Here is a 9110-nt window from a genome sequence, read left to right as displayed (position 1 = left end):
TTCTCATTCCTGTCAGACCCCCAGCCAACCCTGTGGCCAGGCCTCCAGACCCCAAGCCACCCCAGGAGCTGGTGAAGCTGTAGCTGGGTGGCTGGATGGAGCCCAGGGGCCAGGAGTTGGTGGAGAAGGTGGAGTGAGTGGTGAAGTGTATGCTGTCTGGGGAGGAAAGTGAGAGGACAGGAATCAGGCTTTGCTGACCATGTGTCTGTTTTAGACAGGGTCTCATTTTGTCGTCCACGGCAGTGGCACAATCGTGGCTCACTGCAGCCTTGACCTCTGGAGTGAAAGCGATCCTCCCACCTCAGCCTCCTGAATAGCTGGGACTAACAGGTACACACCACCATGCTTAGCTAGTTAAAAAAAAAAGTTTTTGTAGAGACAGGGTTTCTCGATGTTGCCCAGGCTCAAGGATTATTTCAGAGTTGTAAGATTTAATATCTGCCCTGCTGAGTTTCAGACTTGCATGGGGCCTGTAGCCCCTCTCTTTCAGTCAATTTCTCCCTTTTAGAATGGGAATGTTTACCCAATACCTCTACCACCATTGTTTATTGGAAGTAAATAACTGGTTTTTGCTTTTACAGTTTCATAGGTGAAAGAAGGTGAGTCTTAGAGAAGACTTGGGACTTTTGATTTGATGTTGGAATGAGTTACGATTTTGGGGACTATTGAGAAGGGATTGTTGTATTTTTCAATGTGAGGAAGACATGAGATGTTGGGGGTGTGGGTGCCAGGGGAGGAATGATATGATTTGGATATTTATCCCCTTCAAATCTCATGTTGAAATGTGACTTCCTGTTGGAGGTGGGGCCTGGTAAGAGGTATTAGATCATGAGGATGGATCCCTCATAAATGGCTTAGTGCTATCCCCTTGGTGATGAATTTTTCCTCAGTTCATGCTAGATCTGGTTGTTTAAAAGAGGATGACACCTTCCCTACCCCCACCTTGCTTTTGCTCTCACCATGTGATATGCTGACTCCTCTTTGCTTTCTGCCATGATTGTAAGCTTCCTCAGGCCCTCACCAGGAGCTAAGCAGATGTTGGTGCCATGCCTGTACAACCTGCAGAACTGTGAGCCAAATTAAATCTCTTTTCTTTACCAGTCTCAGGTATTTCTTTTTAGCATCACAAGAAAGGACTAACACAGCTACTGTTAGTTTCTTGCCACATGAGCCTCTGTGTAGTACAGCTCACAATATGGTAGATTGGGTCATCCAAGCAGCAAGCAAGACAGGCGAGAGAGAGATAGAGAGAGAGCGCTATAAAGACATTACAGTCTTTAGCTGGGCATAGTGGCTCACGCTTGTAATCCAAGCACTTTGGAGGCCAAGGCGGTGGGTCGCCTACGGTCAGGAGTTCAAGACCAGCCTGACCAACATGGTGAAACCCTGTCTTTAAAAAAAAAAAAGAAAAGAAAAGAAAAAGAAAGGAAAAGAAAAAGAAAAGACATTATAGTCTTTTATAACCAAATCTTGGAAGCAACATCCCATTACTTTTGTGGTATTTTAATCCTTAGAAGCACGGGAAAAAGATTACATAGGGTGTGAATACCATGAGGCAGGGAACTTTGGGAGTAGTATCAGTCTGTGTTCAATCAGGAGGTAGAAACTACACAGTGGGTTATATGGGGTAAAGCTTAATATAAAGAATCATTAAATGCTAATAAATGACTATAGGCTAAAAGTAAATTCCATATAGTACTCTATAGCTTAGGGAGAGTACTATATGGAACTTATACTTAAGGAAACACAAACTTGGAAAGGGGTCATCTTCTCAAGGCTGAGAATCACACCTCGGAGAAGGTATAGTTCAGCCCAGAGGTCTGCTAGTTGGCCCAGGCTGGAACTAGTTACTGGCAGACAGAAAGCTACTCTCCAGGCAGCAGGAGAGGTACACAGGAGCCTGCAGAGAAAGTTGGCTGGTAGGGGACAGGAAGCCTTTGGAAAGCTAATTTTCACACTGAAAGGGCCACAGGAAAATTATTGCTGGTGTAGACTGAGGTTGCAGTGTCACCAAGGGACCATATGTGCTGGACACATGGCTGGGAAAGAGCTCCCTTGGACGTCCTTACATCCACATCACTGACGTACCACGAAACTGCAGGAAACCATAGGAGAGCCCCTCCCCCTGTAATGCACCTCCAGTGCCCTCTGCTGAGAAAGCTCATCACTGTGCTCACTGCAAAGGAGAGATGCTTCACTGAATTCTATCCATTATTGAAGAGCACGCATTCAAGGGTGAACTGGGAGCAGAGGGGCAATAAATTGATCATCAGCACAGGAGCCATTTTAGAAGCTGCCTGCTATCACTCTGTATCTACTGAAGAAACTGCATTCATTATGAAAAACCTTCCCACAAAGAAAATTCCAGGCCCAGATGGCTTCACAAGTTTATTATATTATTAATAAATATTTAAATAATGCCAATTTTATAGAAGCTTCAGAATGTGGAAGAGGAAACTTCCAATTAGTTTTGTTAGATCAACATAACCACACAGTGACATTATAAAAAAAGAAAATCTCTCACAGTGACATTACAAAAAAAAAAAACTCTCATGAACATAGATGCAAAAATCCTTAAAACATTAGTAAATCTAGCTATATAAAGTATAATACATCAAGTTCAAATAAGGGTTATTTCAGGAATGCGAAGTTGCTTTAGCATTTGAAAATCAATCTGTGTACTTGAACATATTAACAAAATAAAGGTTATATTCTATTATTATAAGGTCTCTTAAAATTTAAAGGTACTTCATTCTGATTGGGTTGAAGAAATTAAAAAACATACATACATAAAAAAGAAAAATTCTTTTTTTTTTTCGAGATGAAGTTTTGTTCTTTTCACCCAGGCTGGAGTGCAGTGGCACAGTCTCAGCTCATTGCAACCTCTGCCTCCTGGGTTCAAGCAATTCTGTTGCCTCAGCCTCCTGAGTAGCTGGGATTACAGGTGTGTGCCACCATGCCCAGCTATTTTTATATTGTTAGTAGAGACAGGGTTTCACTATGTTGGCCAGGCTGGTCTCGAACTCCTGACCTCAGGTGATCTGCCTGCTTCAGCTTCCCAAAGTTCTGGGTTTACAGGTATGAGCCACTGCACTGGCCAAGATACTACTTTTTAAATTTGAAAAAAAGAAAGAAAGAAAGAAAGAAAGAAACAGAGAAAGAGAATTTGACTACTATATAAGGAAGTGGTCCCTATCTTTACTGTTTTCCCTTAGTTAATACAAAAAAAAGGTTGTTTATTCTGATTTTAATAAGAAAGACATTCCATGGCCACAAATGGAACATCCTCTCCTGCCCCCACCCTGACACCACCACCACCAGAGAAAGTTAGAGTGAGAGAAAAAGAAAAGAGAAGCAAGAGAGCAGAAGGGAGAGAAAGAGTCCAGGCATGGTGGCTCACGCCTGTAATCTCAGCACTCTGGGAGGCCGAGGCAGGTGGATCAGGAGGTCAAGAGATTGAGACCATCCTGGCCAACATGGTGAAACCCTGACCCTACTAAAAATACAAATTAGCAGGTGTGGTGACAGGTGCCTGTAATCCCAGCTACTTGGGAGGCTGAGACAGGAGAATTATTTGAACCTGAGAAGCGGAGGTTGCAGTGAGTTGAGATCATGCCACTGCACTCCAGCCTGGAGATAGAGCGTCTGAGACTTTGTCTCAAAAAAAAGAAAAAGAAAAGAAAAGGGAGAGGGAAGAGAAAGGAAGGAAGAAGGAAGGGAAGGAAGAGAAAAAAAGGAATTAGGGAAATAGAGAAAAAGAAAGACAAGACAAGACTAATGGACAGGCCTCAAACCGTCCTCATGTGGTTTGGTGTCATTCAAAATCATTTCTGGACCTTTAAGACTTATATAAAAAATAAAGTAACAAGGACAAATTTATTCTAAATTTACAAAAATATTGGTGGGAAAAATTTTACATGAGAAACTCAAGGTAAGACCAAATCTTGTTTTATCTGTATTATGATTTGGAAAAACTGTAAGAGTAGAGCAAGGCTTGGAACTCATGCTTCAAGGCATTTAATCATTTATTTTATTTATTTATCTATTTATTTATTTTTTTATGGAGACAGAGTCTTACTCTCTTACTCTATCTTTCAGGCTGGTGTGCAGTGGCGTGACCTCAAGTCACTGCAACCTCCTTCTCCCAGGTTCAGGTGACTCTCCTGCCTCAGTCTCCTGAATAGCTGGGATTATAGGCATGCTCCACTGTCCCTGGCTACTTTTTGTATCTTTTGTAGAGATGGGTTTCACTATGTCAGCCAGGCTGGTCTCAAACTCCTGACCTTAAATGATCTGTCGACCTCAGCCTCCCAAAATGCTGGGATTACAGGCATGAGCCATCGTGTCCGGCCTATTTAATCATTTATATATGAATTTCATTCAGTTACTTCAAAATTTTAAACATGCTTAAAAATAACCTATAAATCTGGTTGGATTAAGGTTTTCTCTTGCTTAAAGGCAAATGCTTTAGTAGTCATAAATCAGCTTATGAGTTGTTTTCCCCACTAGGGAATACCTTTAATATAGCCTACTGATAAACAGCCCAACGAAAACCTTATAGACGAGGTAAAATACCTTTAAAACTGTAAATTACATATGGTAATCTCATTAAACAGAAACTTCATTATCCACATCATTCCCCATTTCTATTAGGAAAAATAAGTGGTCCTGTTGGATATTATTAGACGGCTAACTCATGTACACAATCATATTTCTGACAGATGCAAGCTACATTCCCAAAAAAGACATCTCTATATCTGTACAACCAGGAGCCTGAATATATAAAAAGGACTGAATCTGAGACCAACCTGGGCAACATAGCAAGACCCCCATCTCTACTTAAGAAAAGAAAGGTTGAATATATCTCTACAATCAGGAGCCCGAATATATTAAAAGAGAGGCTAATGAAGATTAGTCTTAAAACTGTGCTAAGGCCGGACGCGGTGGCTCATGCCTGTAATCCCAGCACTTTGGGAGGCTGAGGCAGGTGGACCACGAGGTCAAGAGATCAAGACCATCCTGGTCAACATGGTGAAACCCCGTCTCTACTAAAAATATAAAGAATTAGCTGGGCATGGTTGCACGTGCCTGTAATCCCAGCTATTCAGGAGGCCGAGGCAGGAGAACTGCCTGAACCCAGGAGGCGGAGGTTATTTATTTATTTTCTAGAGATGAAGTCTCCAGGCTGTTCTCAAACTCCTGGGCTCAAACAATCCTCCTGCCTCAGGCTTCCAAAGGGCTAGGATTTACAGGCATGAGCCACTGTACCTGGCTGGCAGAACTACATTTTTCTTTATTCTCTGTCAAGTATTGGCTAGTATAGCAGGGTCAAGTTTCTGGAGGCTACAGAAATTGGGGAAGAAGTTATATCCTTTGGCAGGCTCTTTCTCTCCTTGCAGGAACCCCACCAGCCACTCACAGAAAAGATCAAAAAGGAGACTAAGAAATATTGTGGTGCTGATCTGGGAGAGGGGAATAGCAGACCTGTCCATTTTCAGGCATAGAAACAATTTACCTCAGTCCCTACTGCCCTACATAAGATGTTCAGTTTTCAACAAAAATGAAAGAAACCAAGGTGTACAAAAGGAAAAAAAAAAAAACCACCCAAAGACAAAGTAATGATCAGAACAAGAATCTAATATGATACAGTTGTTGGAACTATCTGACAGGGGATTTAAAATAAGAATGCTTAATATGTGAAATTTTCTAGTGGGAAACACAAACAACAAACATGGTGTGATGAATAATTTCAGAAGAGAGATGGTGATCATAAGAAAGAATCAAAATGCTAGAAGTAGAAAAACATAGTAGCAAAGATGAAGCATATCTTTGACTGGCTCATCACTTGACTTGACACAGCCAAGAAAATAATTAGTGAAGTCGAAAATAAGTCAATATAAGTTATTGAAAAGGAAACACAGGAAGAAAAAGAGAAGCAAACAAAACCCAGAATAGAGTTTTGAGACAATAGCAAAAAGTCTAAACATTCATGTAATTGGAATACCAAAAAGAGAAGAAAGAATGGAGCAGAAGAAATATTTGACAAATTAATAGCTGGGAATTTTCCTAAGTTAATAACAGACATTTAGTGAATTAAAGAGGAAATCTCAAGGGAAATTTAAAATATTTTGAATTGAATGAAAATGAAAATACAGCATATCAAAAATTTGTGGGATGTGCTAAAGCAGTGCTTAAAAGAAACTGTACAGCATTAAATGCTTATTTTTATTTATTTATTTATTTTTTTTGAGATGGAGTGTCGCTCTGTCACCCACACTGGAGTACAGTGGTGCGATCTCAGCTTACTGCAACCTCTGTCTCCTGGGTTCAAGTGATTCTCTTGCCTCAGCCTCCCAAGTAGCTGGGATTACAGGCACACACCACCATGCCTGGCTAATTTTTGTATTTTTAGTAGAGATGGGGTTTCAACATATTGGCTGGTCTGGTCTGGAGCTCCTGACCTGGTGATCTGCCCGCCTCAGCCTCCCAAAGTGCTGGGATTACAGGTGTGAGCCACCTCGCCCAGCCTGAATGCTTATTTTACAAAGGAAGAAAGCTCTCAAGTCAACAATTGAAACTTCTACCTTAAGAAACCAGAAAAAATAATAGCAAACCAAACCCAAAAGCAGACAGAAGGAAATAAAAAGCCAAAATCCATACAATTGAAAATAGAAAAACGATAGAGAAAAATCAGTAAAACATAAAGCTAGTTTTTTGAAAAGACCAATAAAAGTGATAAATCTGTAGCCAGACTAAGAATCAAAGAAAAATGACACATTATCAATATTAGGAACAGAGGAGTATCAACATAGATTTCACAGACATTAAAAGGGTAAAAAGAGAATACAAGGAACTTTATGTACATATATTTGACAACACAGATGAAATGGACCAATTTCTTGAAAGACAAACTACCAAAACTAACTCAAGATAACCTAAATAGTCTTATATCTTTTCAAGAAACTGAATTTGGAAAATAAAATTTTCCCAAAAAATAAAAAGTCCAGGTCCAGATTATTTCATTGGTGAATTCTACTAAATATTTAAGAAAAAAATAATGCTAGAAAATAGGAGAGGAGGAGAAGCATTTTCCAACTCATTTTAAAAGGCCAATATTACCTTGATACCAACATCAGAGAAAGGTATTATAAGAAACAAAAACCACATACCAATATCTCTCATTAACATAGACACGAAAATATTCAAGATAGGCCAGGCACGGTGGCTCATGCCTGTATTCCCAGCACTTTAGGAAGTTGAGGTGAAAGGATTGCTTGAGCCCAGAGTTCGAGTCCAGTCTAGGTAACATAGTGAGATCCCTGTCTCTACAAAAAAAAGAAAAAAAAGGTTGGGTACAGTGGCTCATGCCTGTAATCCTGGCATGGTTTCAATGACTAGTGGGAACAAGACCCCACTTGAAGCAGCATGAGGAGTGAATACAGGAGATGATATATACAACTATTTTGTAAAGGGGATCAGAGAGGTCAGTTGCAGTGGCTCACACTTGTAATCCCAGCACTTTGAGGGACCAAGGTGGGTGGATCATGAGGTCAGGAGTTCAAAACCAGCCTGGTCAACACAGTGAAACCTCTAATTTTTGTAAAAATACAAAAATTAGCTGGGTGTGGTGGCAGGCGCCTATAATCCCAGCTATTTGGGAGGTTGAGGCAGGAGAATCACTTGAACCCGTGAGGTAGAGGTTGCAGCGAGCCGAGAGAGCACCACTGCGCTCTAGCCTGGGCGACAGAGCCAGATTCTGTCTCAAAAAAAAAAAAAAAAAAAAAAAAAAAGAGCGGGGAGAGGATCAAAGAAATGAGATGTAGCTAGAGAGGATGGGGAAAGACAAAATGAGAGTTTACGTTTAAAAAGTTAGTTTTTCGTGCCGGGCGCGGTGGCTCAAGCCTGTAATCTCAGCACTTTGGGAGGCCGAGGCGGGTGGATCACGAGGTCAGGCGATCGAGACCATCCTGGTCAACATAGTGAAACCCTGTCTCTACTAAAAATACAAAAAAGTAGCTGGGCATGGTGGCGCGTGCCTGTAATCCCAGCTACTCAGGAGGCTGAGGCAAGAGAATTGCCTGAACCCAGGAGGCGGAGGTTGCGGTGAGCCGAGATCACGCCATTGCACTCCAGCCTGGGTAATAAGAGCGAAACTCCGTCTCAGAAAAGAAAGAAAAAAAAAAAAAGTTAGTTTTTGGAACAGAATAGATAATACCTTCAGATGATTAAAAAGTTTCCTTCTTACTCCTGATTCTCATCCATCCTGCAAAGGTAACTTTTATTTCTTGCATATTCTTCAATGCTTTCTTTATGCATATATAAATACATACTATTTATTTCAAAAAAAAATTTTTTTTTTTGAGATGGAGTTTTGCTCTCGTTACCCAGGCTGGAGTACAATGGTGCGATCTTGGCTCACCGCAACCTCCTTCTTCTGGGTTCAAGTAATTCTCCTGCCTCAGCCTCCCGAGTAGCTGGGACGCATTGATCCACCCTCCTCGGCCTCCTAAAGTGCTGGGATTATAGGCGTGAGCCACCGTGCCTAGCCTTGTTTCACTATTCTATTGCAAAGGGCAGGAGAATAATATGGTTTTTATTTTTATTGTACTTTAGATTCTGGGGTACATGTGCAGATCATGCAAGATTGTTGCATAGGTACATTCATGGCAAGGTGGTTTGTTGCCAACATCCCCCCACCACCTATACCTGACATTTCCCCCCATGTTATCTCTCTCCCACCCTCCCTCCCACTATCTCTCCCATAGCTCCCACCATCAGACCCCAGTGTGTGATGCTCCCCCCCTCTTTGCGTCCAAGTGTTCTCATTGTTCAACACCTGCCTATGAGTGAGAACGTACTGTGTTTGATTTTCTGTTCTTGTGTCAGTTTGCTGAGAATGATGGTTTCCAAGTTCATCCATGTCCCTAAAAAGGACACAAACTCATCATTTTTTAGGGCTGCATAATATTCCATGGTGTATATGTGCCACATTTTCTTTGTCCACTCTATCATTGATGGGCATTTGGGTTGGTTCCAGGTCTTTGCTATTGTAAACAGTGCCACAATGAACATGTGTGTGCATGTGTCTTTATAATAGAATGATTTATAGT

This window comes from Saimiri boliviensis, chromosome 2 (assembly GCF_048565385.1).
Source record: "Saimiri boliviensis isolate mSaiBol1 chromosome 2, mSaiBol1.pri, whole genome shotgun sequence".
In the NCBI taxonomy this organism is placed as follows: Eukaryota; Metazoa; Chordata; class Mammalia; order Primates; family Cebidae; genus Saimiri; species Saimiri boliviensis.
The sequence above is the reverse complement of the archived record's forward strand: the minus strand, read 5'-3'. Positions refer to the sequence as shown.